Genomic DNA, 17,379 nt, shown 5'->3' with positions numbered 1-17,379 from the left:
CAAAAAAAATTATACATTAAATAATAAAATAAGAATAATTAAAGACATTTAAACGGTGTTCCTTGTAAAAAGTGAATCTATGTTCCCTTAGTGAAGAAGATGAGAATAATGGATATAGCAGGGAAATGGAGAGAATTGGCTGCGTTAGACCATAATGAAAGTCATAACAGGTACCCCAAATCGGTACCATAAAACCACATATGGCCGGGCGCGGTGGCTCAAGCCTGTAATCCCAGCACTTTGGGAGGCCGAGACGGGCGCATCACGAGGTCAGGAGATCAAGACCATCCTGGTTAACACAGTGAAACACCGTCTCTATTAAAAAAATATAAAAAACTAGCCGGGCGAGGTGGCGGGCGCCTGTAGTCCCAGCTACTCAGGAGGCTGAGGCAGGAGAATGGCATAAGCCCAGGAGGCGGAGCTTGCAGTGAGCTGAGATCTGGCCACTGCACTGCAGTCTGGGCGGCAAAGCGAGACTCTCTCTCAAAAAAAAAAAAAAAAAAAAAAAAAAAAAAAAAAAAAAAAAAAAAAACCACGTAATGTGACCATAACGCAGTCAAATTGTGACCAATTAAAACAAACTGAGAAAAAAAGGTATCACGCAGCATACGAATTCTAAATCTAAATGGAATGGAGCTAAAGAGGGCTTCACATTGAGAATAAAACCATGTGTGTGTGAGTGAATTGTAACCAAGCTACTACATAGCAACGTGAAGGTGGCAGAGTGGAAAGGGTGCTAAGACATACCTGTCATACCATTTTTTTAAGAAAGGAAAAGCTATAAAATTATGAATTTGGGTTCTAATTGAGGGATAAGACGATGATGGCAGCAACCGTTAACATTTACAGTGCTTCAGTCCTGCTGTGTGCTCATTCATGCCCAATAAGTGAAGAGCTGGAACTGAAAGCTTTCTTAGATTTATTCCAATTGTTGTCTCCCTCCAGGGTGTGGAATCATGTGTAATAGGAGGGATAAGTGTTTAAAGAGGTCTTTTCTACATTATTTACTTCCATAAGCCGTCTCTGTTGTGTGAGTTCTTGTATGAACTATGAGTTTGAGGTAACACTGAGGCTTTTTTTCATAATCCCTACTTTCATAGCTTCTCTCTAGTGTGAAAACAAATATCTACTCAAGATGAATGAAGATGAAAGGCTTTCCATGGACTTCATGTTCACAGGGTTTCTTTTCACACTTCTGTAGGATATGAGATTTCAGGAAAGATGTTCTCATGAATGTTAACTCATTGAGCTCCCTTCCAGTATGTCCTCCTCACATGTTCAGTACGGTGAAAAAAATTAATGATTTTCCCACCTTTCATTCACAGGGCTTCTCACTATTGTATCTCTTAAGATGGCTTTTAAATCTGATGACTTTGCAAAGTCTTTCCCACATTTGTCACATTTACAGTGTTTTTTTCCCAGTGTGACTCCTTATATGTGCATGGCTTCCTGAGGGCTTTCCCACATTCCTTACATTCATAGGACTTCTCCAGAATGTTCTTTCTTAAATGTTTATTAAGGTTTTTAAATAAACCTTAGGCAATATCTAAAGCCTTTCTCACTTTTGTTACATTCATAAAGTTTCTCTCCAGTGTGAATTTTCATATGTCTCATAAGAAGTGACTGGTAAGTAAAGGCTTTCCCACATTTGGGACATGTATGGCTTTTCTCTCCAGTAGTACAACTCCTGTGTGAAACAGAATTTGGAGGAGGGGCAGAGGTTTTTCCATTTTGATGATTCTTAGTCTTTGTCTCTACAGTACAGAACTGCATCTGCACAGCATGGATGAGTTATTTCTGAAGGTGTTTTCCCATTGAGTAAAATTACACGTTTTCTCCCTAACATGATTTATGTGTGCCCTAGGGCATACATCCTCACTGCAGGCTATTCCAAATGGACTCCACTCATGAATGTTTGCCCTTGTATTAATTTTACTATGTATATGATGGATATTGTTCTGACTGATTGTCCATGGGTTTGAGTTTAGCTGTTTTCCTCCCAAATGAAATCCAGTCCTCATGAATGTTGTGCCTCAGGACTATCATATTCATTGTTTTCATACATATTACTTTATGTCAGTAGTTTTTGGGAAAGAGGTAGTTTTTGGTTACATGGGAAAGTTATTTAGTGGTGATTTCTGAGATTTTGGTGTACACATTACTCGAGTAGTGTACACTGTACCCAATGTGTTGTCTTTTATCCCTCACCCCCTCAACCTTCCCTCTGACTCCCCAAAGTCCATTATATAATTCTTGTGGCTTTACACCTTCATAGCTTAGCTCCCACTTATAAATGAGAACATACACTATTTGTTTATTTATTCGTGTGTTACTTCACTTAAAATGATCATCTCTCACTCCATCCACGTTGCAGCAAATGCCATTATTTGGTTCCTTTTTAGGGATGAGTAGTATTCCATGGTATATCTATAATGCATTTTCTTTGTCCACTCATTGGCTGATAGACATTTAACCTGGTTCCATATTTTTGCAACTGCAAATTGTGCTGCTATAACTGTGCGTACAATTGTCTTTTTCATATGAATTCTTTTCCTCTAGGTAGATACCCAGGAGTGGGCTAATGCAAATTTAAATAGAGATAATTATAAAATAATGACCAAGTGAAAATTACTATTTCTAGTAGTAAAACAAAAAATACATTTATTGAGTAAAATTTGAACATGTTTCTGCTCACATAATGAACATATAACTTCTGTATTTTGTATAAATGATATGCTTTATCTCGCTAGATTCATCCTGTGGTTAATTTGTGAGGGAGGGTTGGAGAAAATATCTTTAAATTTAGCTTCTTGATTCACATTTTTCTTCAAGTTTCAATAACTCTCTTTTAGTTAAATTTTAGTTGCCTCCAACAAGATGTTCAGATGCTTTGGGCTTTCTGTGGCCTCAAGGGAAAGGAAAAGTGAATCTGAAGTCTCTTATTGTCTTCACGCTGTTCTCTAGATGGCTACTTTCTCTGTGGCAGAGGGTCTCTCTGGTCTGATCACTGTGGCCATTGCATTGCTCTTCTCTGGGATGAAGTTTGTACTCTTTAATCAGAGTACAGTGGAATTCCCTTGCTTTATTAGCCTCCTGTTGGCTTGGATAAGATCTTAAGATCTCTCTGAGTTTCAGCATCCTTCTTCTTCCACAGTATATCTGGAATGGTCACGTGACATTTTTGGCAGGATCATTTTGCCCGTTGGTGCAGTGGCCTCATGCTATGTATGTTAGTTTTCAACTCAGTTAAGTTGCTCCTTATTTACCTCTATGGCACTTCCACATTGCATGGCTTCATAGGTGTAGCAGGAGGTTTTTTTAATATAAACCAAACTGTCAAAAACAGAAGAGTGCTCACACAGTAAGTCAGAAAACCAAATTTATTACTCACGAGGAGCAGAAAGAATCAGCAAAAGCCTAAGTTCGACGACAAGCCTGACCCTTGAGGTCAGAAAAGTTGCCCAGGGTTGACGGAGTCTCCTCTGCACATGCCCCACTGTGTACTGCAACTGAGGAACCCCTGAGTGCTCCGCCCTAGGTTTTACACCCCTTGTGCAACTTGGCTCTCTGAGTTCAAGAGTTACAGGAATATCCTGTTCTAGGAACAACAAGGACAGAGCCCATACTATCCCAGAAACTTTCTCCTTAGGAGAGATAAATGTTCTTGGAACATTCTAAAATTATTCTGAGAACTAGGCGGTACTGAAAGTTGAGTTGGTCAAGGCCATTCAGGTCTTGTCCTCCTGACCACATAGACAAAGTGGACCACAAAACAATAAGCATTTGCAGAAAGAATCATATTGCATCGTGGTAGTCATTCTTCATTATGATAAAAAGAGTGTATTCACCAAAATGTTACCTGAATTCTAAATCTGAATAAACCCAATAAAACATAGATTTGGACCTGTTGTTACATTTGATAAAAGATACACTAAACCAAAAAAAAAAAAAAAAATACATAAATTCTAGAAGAAGTATAAAAATCAGACTCATTTCAGGCCGGGCGCGGTGGCTCAAGCCTGTAATCCCAGCACTTTGGGAGGCCGAGACGGGCGGATCATAAGGTCAGGAGATCGAGACCATCCTGGCTAACACGGTGAAACCCCGTCTCTACTAAAAAATACAAAAAAACTAGCCGGGCGAGGTGGTGGCGCCTGTAGTCCCAGCTACTCGGGAGGCTGAGGCAGGAGAATGGCGGGAACCCGGGAGGCGGAGGTTGCAGTGAGCTGAGATCCGGCCACTGCACTCCAGCCTGGGTGACAGAGCAAGACTCCGTCTCAAACAAAAAAAAAAAAAAAAAAAAAATCAGACTCATTTCAATAAAGGCTGACAAACAAGGTTGTCCGACATATGACAGAGTAATAGAAAATGTTGACAATGCTTAGGGCAAAGTGAATATGATTGATATTCAAATGAACAAAGAAGATGGTAAACTCAATGGAAAAATGGGCCAAAAAATTCCAATACATTATTAGCAATCTGAAAGGCAAATGTGCACAAATAAAATGAGATCTGTATTTTCACCACTTGCTTAGAAAATATAAGAATCCTAGATAACGTGTGATGAGGATATGAGGAAAACAACCTTTATGGGCAATGGATGGGAAATTAAATGGTTTTAAACATTTCAGAAAATAACATGACAGAACCCATTTGAAAGTATGCATACTCTACAACCTGTCTCAATGATGGGTACCTATCCATGATATAGTTTGGATGTGTGTCCCCTCCAAATCTCAGGCTGGAAAATGAACCCCAATGTTGGAGGTGGGACCCAGTGGGAGGTATTGGATAATGGGGTGGATCCCTTATGAATAGTTTAGTACAGGAATGTCCAACCTTTTGGTTTCCTAGGACATTAAAAGAAGACTTTTCTTGGGCCACACATAAAATACACTAAAAACAGCTGATGAGAAAACACACACACACACACATAAAATCTCTCATATTTTAACAAAGTTGACACATTTGTTTTGAGCCACATTGAATGCAAGTTCTGACTTGCATTCAGCCCACAAGCTGCGGGTTGGACAAGCTTGGTTTAGCACCATCCTCTTGAGTGAGTTCTTCTCGGTGAGTTCATGAGAGATCTGAAGAGTGTTAAAGTGTGTGAGCACTCTTCTGTTAAAAATAGCCTGGGACTGCCCCCTTCTCTCTCTTGTTCCCTCTTTGACCTTGTGACACACTGGCTCCCCTTCAACTTCTGCCATGATTGTAAACTTCCTGAGGCCTCACCCAGAGCAGATGCCATTGCTTCCTGTGCAGCCTGCAGAACGCTGAACCAAGATAAACCTCTTTTAAAAAATATATATATATATATAATAAATTACCCAGCATCAGGTATGTCTTCATAGCAATAGAAACAGGCCAAGAGTTCTAGACCAGTCTGGGCAACAGAGTGGGTTTTTGTGTCCACACACAAAAAATTAAAAATTAGCCAGGCATGATGTTGTGCACCTGTAGTTCCATCTACTGGAGAGGCTGAGGCAGGAGGATCACCCGAGGCCAGGAGTTTGAGGCTGCAATGAGCTATGATTGCTCCACTACACTATAGCCTGGGTGACAGAGTGAGACTCTGTCTCTTAAGCGAAAATAAGTGAGTGTGAGGAGACCACATGATCTTTCTAGTTTTCAGCCCCTACTGCAGTTCCCTGTAGACTATTTTGCTTATTCCAATGTTCCAGATGCTGTCTGCACATTGTACGCTTGTTTTTCTACCTACTCAAGACCCCAGATCCAACAAATGTCCTCAGAGATGGACTCCACTGCTAGTCTGTGATCACCTAGGAAGGACTTGTTTTTCTATGAAATGTAGTTCATTGAAACTTTAAGCCCACAGTTTTTTGATGGCTTTAAACAAATTTTTTTAAGTTCATCCAATGTCTTATCATTATGGCAGGAGTGATTGCCTTTGGTAACTTTATTTTAATTGGAAGAAGAATTTCTAACGTTGACATTGTAATGAGGATTTTGGATTTTGACGTTAATGGAGCAATTAAATTCAAGTCTATTTCCTATCTTATGCATGTATTGAAGGATCAAATGAGAAAATATATGTAGAGTGCATTAAGTGTCTAATACACACTACTGATATACAGTTGTATTATGATTACACACTGAAAACACATGATCAACCAGATCGCTTCCTGAGACCTAGAGCCAGGCTTTTCCAATGATACTTAACTGTTGAATAATTCTATTCAATTTTTCATGGACCTTAGGGTTTCATCCATAAAGTGCTGCCACAGTTTGCAAATCAATTATATCAATAAGCATGCTAATTTATTCAGCAAACATATTCTTGTAGCAATACTTACTCAATGAAAGAAGTAATATATTTAATTTCTAGTAGAAGCTACTTCTCTCATTGTGACCTGGTTACAAACATTGAATGTTCTAGTTATTTTGAGGAGCATTAATAGGCATTACCCAAAGAAGATGATATATTACCTAGACAGCAAGAACTCTTGTTCCTCTTTATCTTCTTTTTGATAAACTCTACAGCCTCCTGGTAGTGAATCCGGATTCTGTGGGATGTACAAAACAATCCTCCATAAATTTAAATTTATGCCGATGATCATATGTAATGAAATTAGCATTTAAGAACCAACTTGAGACCATGTTCAGAATGGAGGCTTCAGAAACCTATGGTAAACACATGAATATAAGACCATTTTAGACACAGTCCCCAAATTACCTCTGAATTCAGTGGGAAAAAGTGACAATATTTAGGGCATCTGGGATAGTGCTACCTTCTTATGCCTAACATCAGCAAATTGAAACCTCATACTAGTGCTCTGAAGCCTCATGTAACTAGTAAGGTTTATGTCTGAAAAAGCCACTGCAGGCTACTGTTAAAACCAGCTACACAACCATCTGAAAGCCATTTGCCTCCCTCTGGTTAAAAACAGTCCCATGTCTGGCCGGGCGCCGTGGCTCAAGCCTGTAATCCCAGCACTTTGGGAGGCCGAGACGGGTGGATCACGAGGTCAGGAGATCGAGACCATCTTGGCTAACACGGTGAAACCCGTGTCTCTACTAAAAATACAAAAACTAGCCGGGCAAGGTGGTGGGCGCCTGTAGTCCCAGCTACTCGGGAGGCTGAGGCAGGAGAATGGCGTAAACCCGGGAGGCGGAGCTTGCAGTGAGCTGAGATCTGGCCACTGCACTCCAGTCCGGGCAACAGAGCGAGACTCCACCTCAAAAAAAAAAAAAAAACAGTCCCATGTTTACGATGATGTAGTTAAGGCTGTATCAAGATCTTCTGTCTCTCAGCAGGGACGTGGTTTCCCAAATGCTAATGTTTGACCAACAAAAGTTTTGCAGCCAGAGCTTGTGCAAGTATTGGTAGATAGAAAATACAAAATCAAACCATTTCTCATAAATGATTAAAGAGTTTAAAAATGAATGCAAGAATCTTGTGTGCGTGTGCATGGGTATATGCCAGTGTGTGTGTATTCAGCTTTATTAACTTTATTTAACTTTATTAACTTTGTTTAAAATTTAATTTTAAAATTAGATTGGGGGTAAAACATTATTTTTCATCTCTTGTCATAAATCTTCTGGCTCATGGGATTCTGACATTCTGTCATGCTTGGCAAAGTTGGATTCATGAAACCAATAGCGGGACTGAGCCTGCGTGTGCAGCACTTACACAAGGGCTCCCTATTTTGTGCAACAAGCAGTTTCAAGAGTCCAAAGAAAAAAATGTCAAGAATTACATTGAGATGTCAGAGACAGGCTCTGAAGCCTTTTTACTTAAACTACTTGGGATCACTACCTTGTTAATGAACATGAAAATCTTCTGTGTCCATTTATCAGATTAATTACTTTTTCCATAAAAAGAGTGAGTTGAGAGGATAATAAGCAAGAAACCCCCTGTCCCTGCTTCCTCCTGAAAACAGGGATATTAATATCTTAACCTTGTTTTTGAGAGATGAATGGGTAGGTCAATATTGTGTGGCTATTTGTCCTTCCACTTGGGAGAGATTACCACTGCATTTTCCCCTCAATCTCTAGAATCATGGCTTATAAAAAACAATTATGTACTGAATTACTAATTAAATCAAAAGTTTATTAGACTTACTATCAAAGAGCATGCTCAGATTTATCTATTAGTAATAAAAATATAAAATTTAAAAACAATATTATAAGTAAAATAATCCCTGTTACAGAGAAAAGCTATGCACTGTTATGAAAGCCTTTCATATTTAGGGATATCAGGTAAGGCCTCCCTTGGTGGGGAAGATGAAGAACAAACTAAAATAAGAGTAAGAGCTAATTATATACATCTGGGACAGTAGTGGGAAAAGCATATGAACAAGAAGACCAAAGTCCAGGAGACAAGAAGAAATATATCTGAATCATTTAGTTCAATAATGTTCATGCCACGAAAGGGAGGAGAGAGAAAAGACACAGATTTTGTACTGCTTGAACCCATTTTTGGACTCTTGATATTTATCCTAGTACCAATGTGAAGTCTTTGGGAATTTTTAAACAAAACAATTTACATGTAAATTGTATTTGCATTTCAAGAAGGTCATTCTGAAATACAGCACAGAAACATTTTTGGAGAGAGAATCAGAGACAGCACTTTAGAGGTGCTCACCATAGCCCAGGTGAGAAAGTGATGGGCTGGAATCCAGGATGGCAATGAAAATAGAGAAAAATCCATTCAATAAATAGAAGGTAAAATCTGACAACACTTGATGACTGGAAGTGGAAATGTGAAGAAAAAAATGTCAAGAATTACATTGAGATGTCAGGTGTAGGTAGAGGTTGACATCATTTGTTGGAAAAAAAAATGCAGGACGAATACCACTTTCAGTGAAAGAGACATCTGGGTTGCTTAACGTATCATGACATGGGACTTTTCCAATTTCATGCAGGTAAATTAGGAGGGCTGAACTTTGAGGCACAAAAGGTGGTGATGGTGGTAACAGTGGCCTTGAGACTAGACTCTAAAAAGATTAGTGTGATTTGGAGCAGCTACAGACTGAAATATTCGAGTGAAAAAAAAACAAAAAACATTCACACTTATTCTTGGAGTCTTGTTCTATTTGAAGGAGTAAATAATTGGGCCTTATTCAGAGCTGTAAGTTTTGGTAAGCCATAAAATGGACAGAAAATTGTATAAAAAGCAATTCACCAATTCTATTCACTAAACATTTACTGATTTTTTTCCAGGTTTAAGTATTATGACAGACATTGTATGGTAATTTATTGACCATCTTTTCTGGTGTTTGTATTAATACACAGAGAAATCTAACTCTGAAAGTGTAGTATTGCTTTTGGCTTACACCAATCATTAGCCATTATCCCAATTAATTAAATAAGATTGTTTCAGTGGTAAGCTACATTTTGAAGTTAATGGAACACTTAAAAAGCTGTGATGTAACTGCAGATGTAGTATGCAAAACATGTTTGATTCATGTTGTTCAACACAATTTCATCATAAAATCTTATCTATAAAATAAATATTTTTACACAGCTATTCTCTTGCTTTATGTAAAGTTTATGTCTTGTGTCTCTATCAAATTAATTTACATTTCTAGTTTTTCTCAACCATAAATGACAACACTAATTTTTACAAACATTAATGATGAACTACACTCACTCATAACTATGTCTAAGTTCTCTTAGATTTATTGAACAATTTCTGAGTAATGCCTAGCAGTTTATTCTATGATGATAAACATTTTTACAGTATCCAGGCTTCAGACGTATTTTTGAAGACTTATTTCTATATGGGTCAAAATTTAAATCAGTTGTAAAACACGATCCACTTAAATACGTTCTCCAGTATGAGCTATTAAAATGAAATACCAAAGTGGTTCCCCAAGGCACCAATTTATAGTCTATATGTGCAGTGCAGCGTTACCAGTCTAAGGCACAGTGTAATCAAGGAAATGTTATTTCTTATTTTCTTTTTCCTAAGATGTTCCTTACTCTCAGTTACATAAAAATGTATATTACAGGCAAAGAAAAATTAACAAATAGAAGTAAATATAAAGTATATTCACATTAATAATCAGCTTTGCTTTATCTCTTAAAGGATATAACAAACTTGGGGTTTTCAGGACCTTGTAAGTCCTGGTTCATTGGAAAGTACAGAAATTCTTCCCAAAAGTTGTATATAATGCATTATTCAAATAGTGTCCAACCACTAGTTAGAAAGCTTAGCACTCAAATAGCCTTTGAAATCTCTGTAGAGTCACCTCAGTCGAACAGTCCTGATAATTTACAGAAGTGTGGAGTGCACTAAGAGATCCCTGACGTACGATGTCTTTGCTTGTAGAGTGTTTTCTGTGTTGATCCACTGAAGTGTGTGTGTGGATGTGTGAGTGTTTCTGTGTGTAGGTGGGTGAGTATGGGTGTGTGTGTATGTGTGTGTGTGTAGGTAGGTGGGTATGGGTGTGTGGGTGTGTATTACATGTTTACATTGTGGTATGTGTTGGGTGCCGCCAGTAGGTACTTGGAAGAGCGAGGACCATAAGCTTGTAAACATTCCTACATGCCTGCTTCATAAGAAGTGTACTCAACATGGTCAAAAGTAAACCAAGTGAACAAATTAGACATTAATTAAATTTAATGCTGGCCAGGAAAGAAGTATTCAAGGCCAGGTAAAATGAAGAAATACAACCAAATGAATGAAAGTTTTAAATTGATGAGTAGAATGAGACAGGAATCTTTTTTAAGGATTCTAATTTCTAGTGAATATCAGTATATAAAACTAAGTATTATATGGCTGCCAATTTGAGGTAGTGAAACAGTTATATATTATCTTCTAATTCCATTTTTCTCTCTCAAGAATGACTTGTTAAATTTTTTTTTTTTTTTTGAAATTTTACATTCTCATCTTGAAACAGCTTCACAAGACTTACATGAGAATCTGGATTCTTATAAGACATCTGATTTTTTATTGGTATGCTTGTATTTCTGTTATGTACATCGATGTCAAACATTCGTTTCCTGAGCTATTCTCTAGAACACAATTTAACTTGTAATGGGCACTCAACAAATGGTCAGTCAGATAATTAAATCAACACCTTAGTTCTATCAATTTTCATTTCACATAAAAATGACTGATCTATATCAGAGAGAGATGAGGGAAGGAGAGCAGTTGAGACTGAAAGGATGACAAGCAGACCTCATTCTGCAGTGGATTTCCTACAGTCTCCACTTCCGAATGGTTGGAAACACTTGCCATACTCAAACAAATAGCTCACAGCGCTGGGCTAGCATGGGGAGGCTTAGCACTAACAACTCAGAATTCCACCACCTTGTACGGGCCTCAGTTTCCTTACTGGGCGCTGGCGTAGGTCTGAGGGTCTGAGGTCTGTTGGTCTGAGGGTCCTAGGGAAATCCAGCCACTCAGGAGCCTGAGATATTCTAGCATCGCGGCCGGACCTCCTCTCTCAGCGGACTCATTTTCCAGCACCCCCTCCACTGTCTCTGCCCAATTCCTCGGGGAAAAAAGTATTTCTTTTTTCTTTTGATAATACTTCCTGAAACGTTTGCAGGTACAGAAACCACAAACTGATTGACTGACAAAAGGGGGAAGAGGAGAGGCAACCAGAAACCTTGGGGGACCCGTTCCCTCCATACCCAGGTCTCTTCTCCCCAGCACAGCTTAGCCCACAGCCTGGAGGTGCCAGTGGACACCCTCACCCTACAGGCATCCGGACATGGCCTTGACCTCTTCTCCCACAACCCAGTGGCTCAGTCCTGAGAAGGAACCAAAGTAAGAGGGGAAAAAGCCCTGCTGCCTGATCCCGCGCTGCCACTCACAGACCCTCGGTTGATTGGCAGGACTGAACAGGTTAAAAGAAAAGAAAACAGAAAGACCCAAACACCCAGACAGAAAGACCATGTGCGGAGAGAGCGTGCTGGGAGCCTCAGTAGCCGGCCTCCTCCTGGGATATTCAGGGGCCTCCCCTGGGCCCAGGCAGTCGCTGGCATCCGAGGGAGCCCTGTGGGCCACTGAGCCTTGTGGACAGTACTTGGGGTCATATTTCTGCCAGCCCAGGCTGAAGACTTGGCCGCTCTGGTTGGCGCCCTGCGTGTAGCCCGTCTGCAGGAACATGGCGTTATCACACTTGTTGATTCCCAGCTTGGTGTCACAGATGTGCCGCCGGTCCCAAGAGCCGTCATGCGCACCTGACTGACCACTTGTTTGTGCCCATCTGGAGGCCGATGGTCGAGTGGTCCATGGGGGCAGGATGTGGTTCTTGGGGTCGTAGAGATGCCTCCTCGCGCCATATGCGGTCGTGTCTGGCTGGCTGGAGCATTTGTTGGTGCCCTTCTGCAGCTCGATGTCGCAATGTCCCCCCTTCATAATGGCGTATTGGAAGTTCCGCTCCTGCTTCTCCGAGTACTTGTCACCGATGTCCTCCCTGCTCTGTAGCCCCTTAGTCTTGGCCTTCCCTGCCAGGGCGAGAAGAGACACCTGCACCTGTCTCACGTTCCCACTCTCAAACAGGTCGTTGGCCTCAAATAGGTTCACGGGGTTCATGCTGTAGCTGACCATGGCCTTGGTGAAGTTGGAGAAGTTTTCTAGCCGGTGCCAGTTCTGCAGGGAGCGGCTGATCTTGGGGACTGAGCCTGCTGCAGCTTGTTCATGAGTGTGCCTAAGACAATCCCGTCCTTCAGGCCTTTCTGGAAGTCGCGCGGATGAAGCGGCTGGTGAGTCCCTCCATCCAGCTGCGGAGCTCTGCCTTCTTCTGGGCGTCATATTTGGACGGGAGCCAGTTCTTGACCTCCGCAAAGAGCCTGTAGGAGCGGCCCTTGCTGAGCTGTGTGGAACTCATGACTGGAGGGCGCGGCAGCGGGATGGGACAGGACCGGACGGGGTCACTAAGTCTTTTTGCTAGTTTGCAATATTTTGTTTTCACCACACCATTGTTTTTAGTACACATGTGTACATATGTTTTGAGTATTTAAAAAATGTATTAAAAATGTTAGACATCTCCCATTTTTACCTTCCCTTTTACCTTACATCCACACAGACGCACACGCATATACACATACTGACCAAAATTAATTTAGATGTACAAATGGGTTATTTGAATCCACAAAAGTCAATCTATATTAGTTAAAGTGTCATGCCAGTGCGAATTATTTTTATAATACTTTTAAGAAGAAAGAACTTCCAGCTGGGTGCGGTGGCTCATGCCTGTAATCCCAGGCATGATTTTGGGATTTTGGGAAGCCAAGGGGTATGTATCACGAGGTCAGGAGTTCAAGAGCAGACTGGCCAAGATGTCGAAACCTTGTCCCTACTAAAAATAGGAAAAAACTTAGCTGGGCATGGTGGCACGCGCCTGTAATCCCAGCTATTCGGGAGAGTGAGGCAGAGAATTTCTTAAACCTCGGGAGGCAGAGGTTGCAGTGAGCCGAGATCGCCCTGCTGCACTCCAGCCTGGGCGACAGACAGGGAGTCTGTCTCAAAAAAAAAAAAAAAAAAAGGAAAAGAAAAGAAAGAACTTTCTTACTTTTTTGAAGAGATTATTCTGTATCCATTTTATAATTTTGTGGCCACCACAAAAGATGTGTGAAATCACAGAGTGAAAATAATAAGTGGTAGTTTAAAATGTTGAATAATTTTGGCCGGGTGTGATGGCTCATGCCTGTACTCCCAGCACTTTGGGAGGCCGAGGCAGGTGGATCACCTGAGGTTGGCAGTTCGAGACCAGCCTGGCCAACATGGTGAAACCCTTTCTCTACTAAAATTATAAAAATTAGCCAGGCATGGTGGCACAAATCTGTAATCCCAGCTACTCAGGAGACTGAGGAAGGAGAATGACTTGAACCCTGGAGGCAGAGGTTGCAGTGAGCGGAGATTGTGCCACTGCACTCCAGCCTGGACGACAGAGTGAGATTCCATCTCAAAAATAAAATAAAATGTTAAATTTTTACAAGTCATTGTTCCTATTCTAATTTTTGAATGCAACCACTGCGTCTTACAAAACAGTCTCGTTAAACTATTTTGCTGTATGGCTCTTTTATGTTTAATAAAAGTAAGAGCCTGAAAAACGGCTGTGTTCTGTAAAATTGAATTACTTTCTACCCAGTTCGCAGTGTTTTATCTTTATATTCAAATATATATAAATGACTGATTGATGAAATTTTTTTCTTTTAAACACTGCTGCTGAATCCATGGAGAAAAAAATGGGTAAATTTCCAGAAGTAGGCTCCCTCCGCTCCAGTTCGCCCCGGCGGGCGCGGCCAGACACTGAGGAGTGCGGCTGGGGCGCTGTGGCGCTACCCACAAGCCTTCACCCAGCTCGCCTTGTCCCTGGAGGAAGGAGCAGGAGGCGGTAGCGGGAAGTCACAGGCTGCGGTGGCTTCCTGCTCGCTGGCGGAGGAGGCGGTGCTGTGAGCGGCGCTGGCAGCGCGGACCCCGTGGCGCATCCCGGCGGGTGGGACAGGTGTAGACTGAAAATACAGCCTTGAGAAAATGCATCTAGCTGTAGTTGCCTGTGGTGAAAGACTGGAAGAAACTGTGACCATGTTGAAGTCAGCTGTCATTTTCAGCATCAAACCTCTTCCATTCCAGATTTTTGCTGAAGATCAGCTACGTCATAGCTTTAAAGGAAGATGTGACGGGGGTCCTTTCTACAAACATTTAATTATATAATATACCCCATAACCTTTCCAAGTGAGAATGCAGCAGAGTGGAAAAACTAAACCACGTGCTTCGCAGAGATTGTTCTTGCCTTTAACCCTGAAAGAAGTTGACTCCCCATTGTCTGCCGACACTGATAGCCTTTTTAATTTATTTTTTTAAACCACACGTTGATGATATTTGGTCTTTGTTAAAGGAATTTAATTCCACACAAGTTGCTGCGATGGCACCAGAACATGAGGAGCCTAGAATAGGACGGTATAGTCTCTTTGCTAGGCATCTATACTGTGGAAAAGCTGGAGTAAACTCTGGAGTTACGTTAACAAACATGACTCGAATGAGAAGAAAGTGTTTCAAGAATGATATGACAACCGTGAGACTACAATGGGGAGATACACTTATGACATGGCTTAAAAAATACAAACGAAACATGACACGGGCGATCAAGATCTGTTAAATCTTATGTTTTTTCATCCTCCAGAAAGCCTTTTTGTTTTCCTGTGTCAATGGAAGTGTCATTCAGATCATACTCTATATGGAAGCAGTTGCCAAGAAGCAGAAGCAAGAATCTTTATTCTTCATGGGAACGGGGGTGTTTACCATCATGAAAAGCCACCAGCATTTAGAGCTATTTATGAAGCACTGAGAAGTTGTTCTTTTAAGATGACAACGTTCATTCCTTAATAAAACCTTTAGAACTGGAACTACAAATAACAGTGCATATATGCCCTGGAAACATTTACAAAATATTTATCAAACTACTAGCAAAAAGCGTAAGAGATCGTTATTGCAGATCACCAAAGGAAAGGTGATTCTTGGTGCCTGCTACATCAAATGGATGAAAACAGCAAAGCATCAGATTATAAGTGTGAAGGAATCGTCTTGGGTGAAGCATTAAGGAAGGAAATATTCATCTCCAGAATTTTTTTTTTTCCTAAATAGGCTGAATGAGCAGTATTTTCAGGTAATGAAGAATAAGTTAAAATCTTGGTCTCCAACAAAGAAGCATTTTTGGTCTCTGATGTTTTGTAATGTTACTTACTATCATTCCAGTATTGATGAAAATATTATTGAATGGTTTTAGCCTGCAAACTTCTGTTGACTCATACTCTCAAGTAAGAGTGGTGGGGCTGTGAAGATGGAGAAAATGTACCTCAAACACAGTGCAAACACTCAGACTGTGAGTAGGGCAATAATTTTATGTCAGCTCTACTTCAATTTAAATGTATAAAAAAACAGTTTGTTTACAGGAGCAGAAACGGTTATATTTCTAAAGAAATGTGATGTAACCAATGTAATCATTGACAATCTATGCGTACTTTTATACATTTCATCTCTGTTTTAAAATATTTTTATGAAAATCATGTTTAAAATTGTTTTTAGATTATAAGTAAGCTGCATGTTAAAAATTGAGCTGTATAAGAAAGAGGAAATAGAGTGAAAACTTTGGTGTTTTAATCTGTGTATTTGTGTGTGTGTGAGTGAGAGAGAGAGAGAAAGAGAGAGAAATTCAGTGTTTTCATTTTGTATGCATTAAACTGTCTTGTCAAAACTCAGATCTAAGATTGTTCAGTAGATATATGGGAAAATTTTTTTATCACTTTAAATTAAAAATTTCAGCTTTACTGGGCATTCTGGAAGAAAATATGCTGTGCTGATGATAAAGTGAGAACCTTAAGAGTACACTCATATGATGGTAGAAAATGTGATGGACCGAAATGCAGAAGCTAGACACGTCCTGTGAGTAGTCATTTTAGTTACAATGGTATAGAAAAGTGTGGTGCATTTAAACTTCTCTTCCAGCTCATGATGGCTTTGCAAGACATTTTCGAAGAAGCAAATGTCTACAGCTTTACTTCACGTAAGCTAAACAACTTTGGTGAATGATTTAGATTAAGATTGTTACATCCAGCCATAGAAAATCTGGTTTTAATTGGGATGATGTGAGTATCTTCCTTTTTTGAATATCACCTAAAACAGGTAATTTTTTAAGTCTTGAAGATGAGAAAAATATTACTTATCTAATAAAACTATTTTAACAGCTATTTAATTTATAATTATCTATTATAACTATAGATTCTGAACACTTAGCATATACTGTGCTGGGGCGCGTATCTTATTTTACCAACTGCTAAATGGTTATCTTCTTTTTTTCCCTGATATTTTAATGCTGAAGTAGAAAATGGAAAATCATGAAGAAAAAATCTCGCCTGTGAAAATCATGGCAGTTAGCTTTGTGAAGACACAATGGCCTCTGTGGAGACGTGGGATTATGCAGAGAGATGGTTAGTACAGTTATTCTGTCTTCTGCAGTTCAGTCAGGGACACTTTGAGAGAGGAAAGTTGAAGCAACGTATATTAGAAGTTGATAACCGGCCCAGCATTCTTAGAACAGATGGGCTTAGAGAACACGAGTTGTAGTTCCTTGGCAGAATGCCATGGTGGATATGAGAAACTGTGAACTGTGTTGAAATTGAGCTTACTGAGCAGAAAAAGAGAATACTGAAAATTTTAAGTTGGAAGGGTATGTATTAGATCATTTCTAATGGTCCCGAAGTATGATCATTGCCTGCCTGACTATATGAGACTCTTGGAGAGTTTAGAATAGATTCCTGAGCTTAGCCCTTTGGGAACTCCGGTATACTATGTCTAGGATGGAGTCTGCAAACAATTTTTAATGAAGAGATATAAAAATTTTACAAAACTGGGATGAATGCGGTGGTGGCTCATGCCTGTAATCCCAGCACTTTGGG

At 40.1% G+C, this 17,379-nt stretch overlaps 2 pseudogenes; one reads left to right on the top strand and one right to left on the bottom strand.

Moving 5' to 3' along the window:
- Positions 1-11,897: 11,897 nt before the first annotated feature.
- LOC104659375 lies at positions 11,898-12,809 on the bottom strand (annotated as a pseudogene).
- LOC104674684 lies at positions 12,808-16,084 on the top strand (annotated as a pseudogene).
- Positions 16,085-17,379: the final 1,295 nt, after the last annotated feature.

This window comes from Rhinopithecus roxellana, chromosome 13 (genome assembly GCF_007565055.1).
Source record: "Rhinopithecus roxellana isolate Shanxi Qingling chromosome 13, ASM756505v1, whole genome shotgun sequence".
Taxonomy (NCBI): Eukaryota; Metazoa; Chordata; class Mammalia; order Primates; family Cercopithecidae; genus Rhinopithecus; species Rhinopithecus roxellana.
The sequence above is the reverse complement of the archived record's forward strand: the minus strand, read 5'-3'. Positions and strand labels throughout refer to the sequence as shown.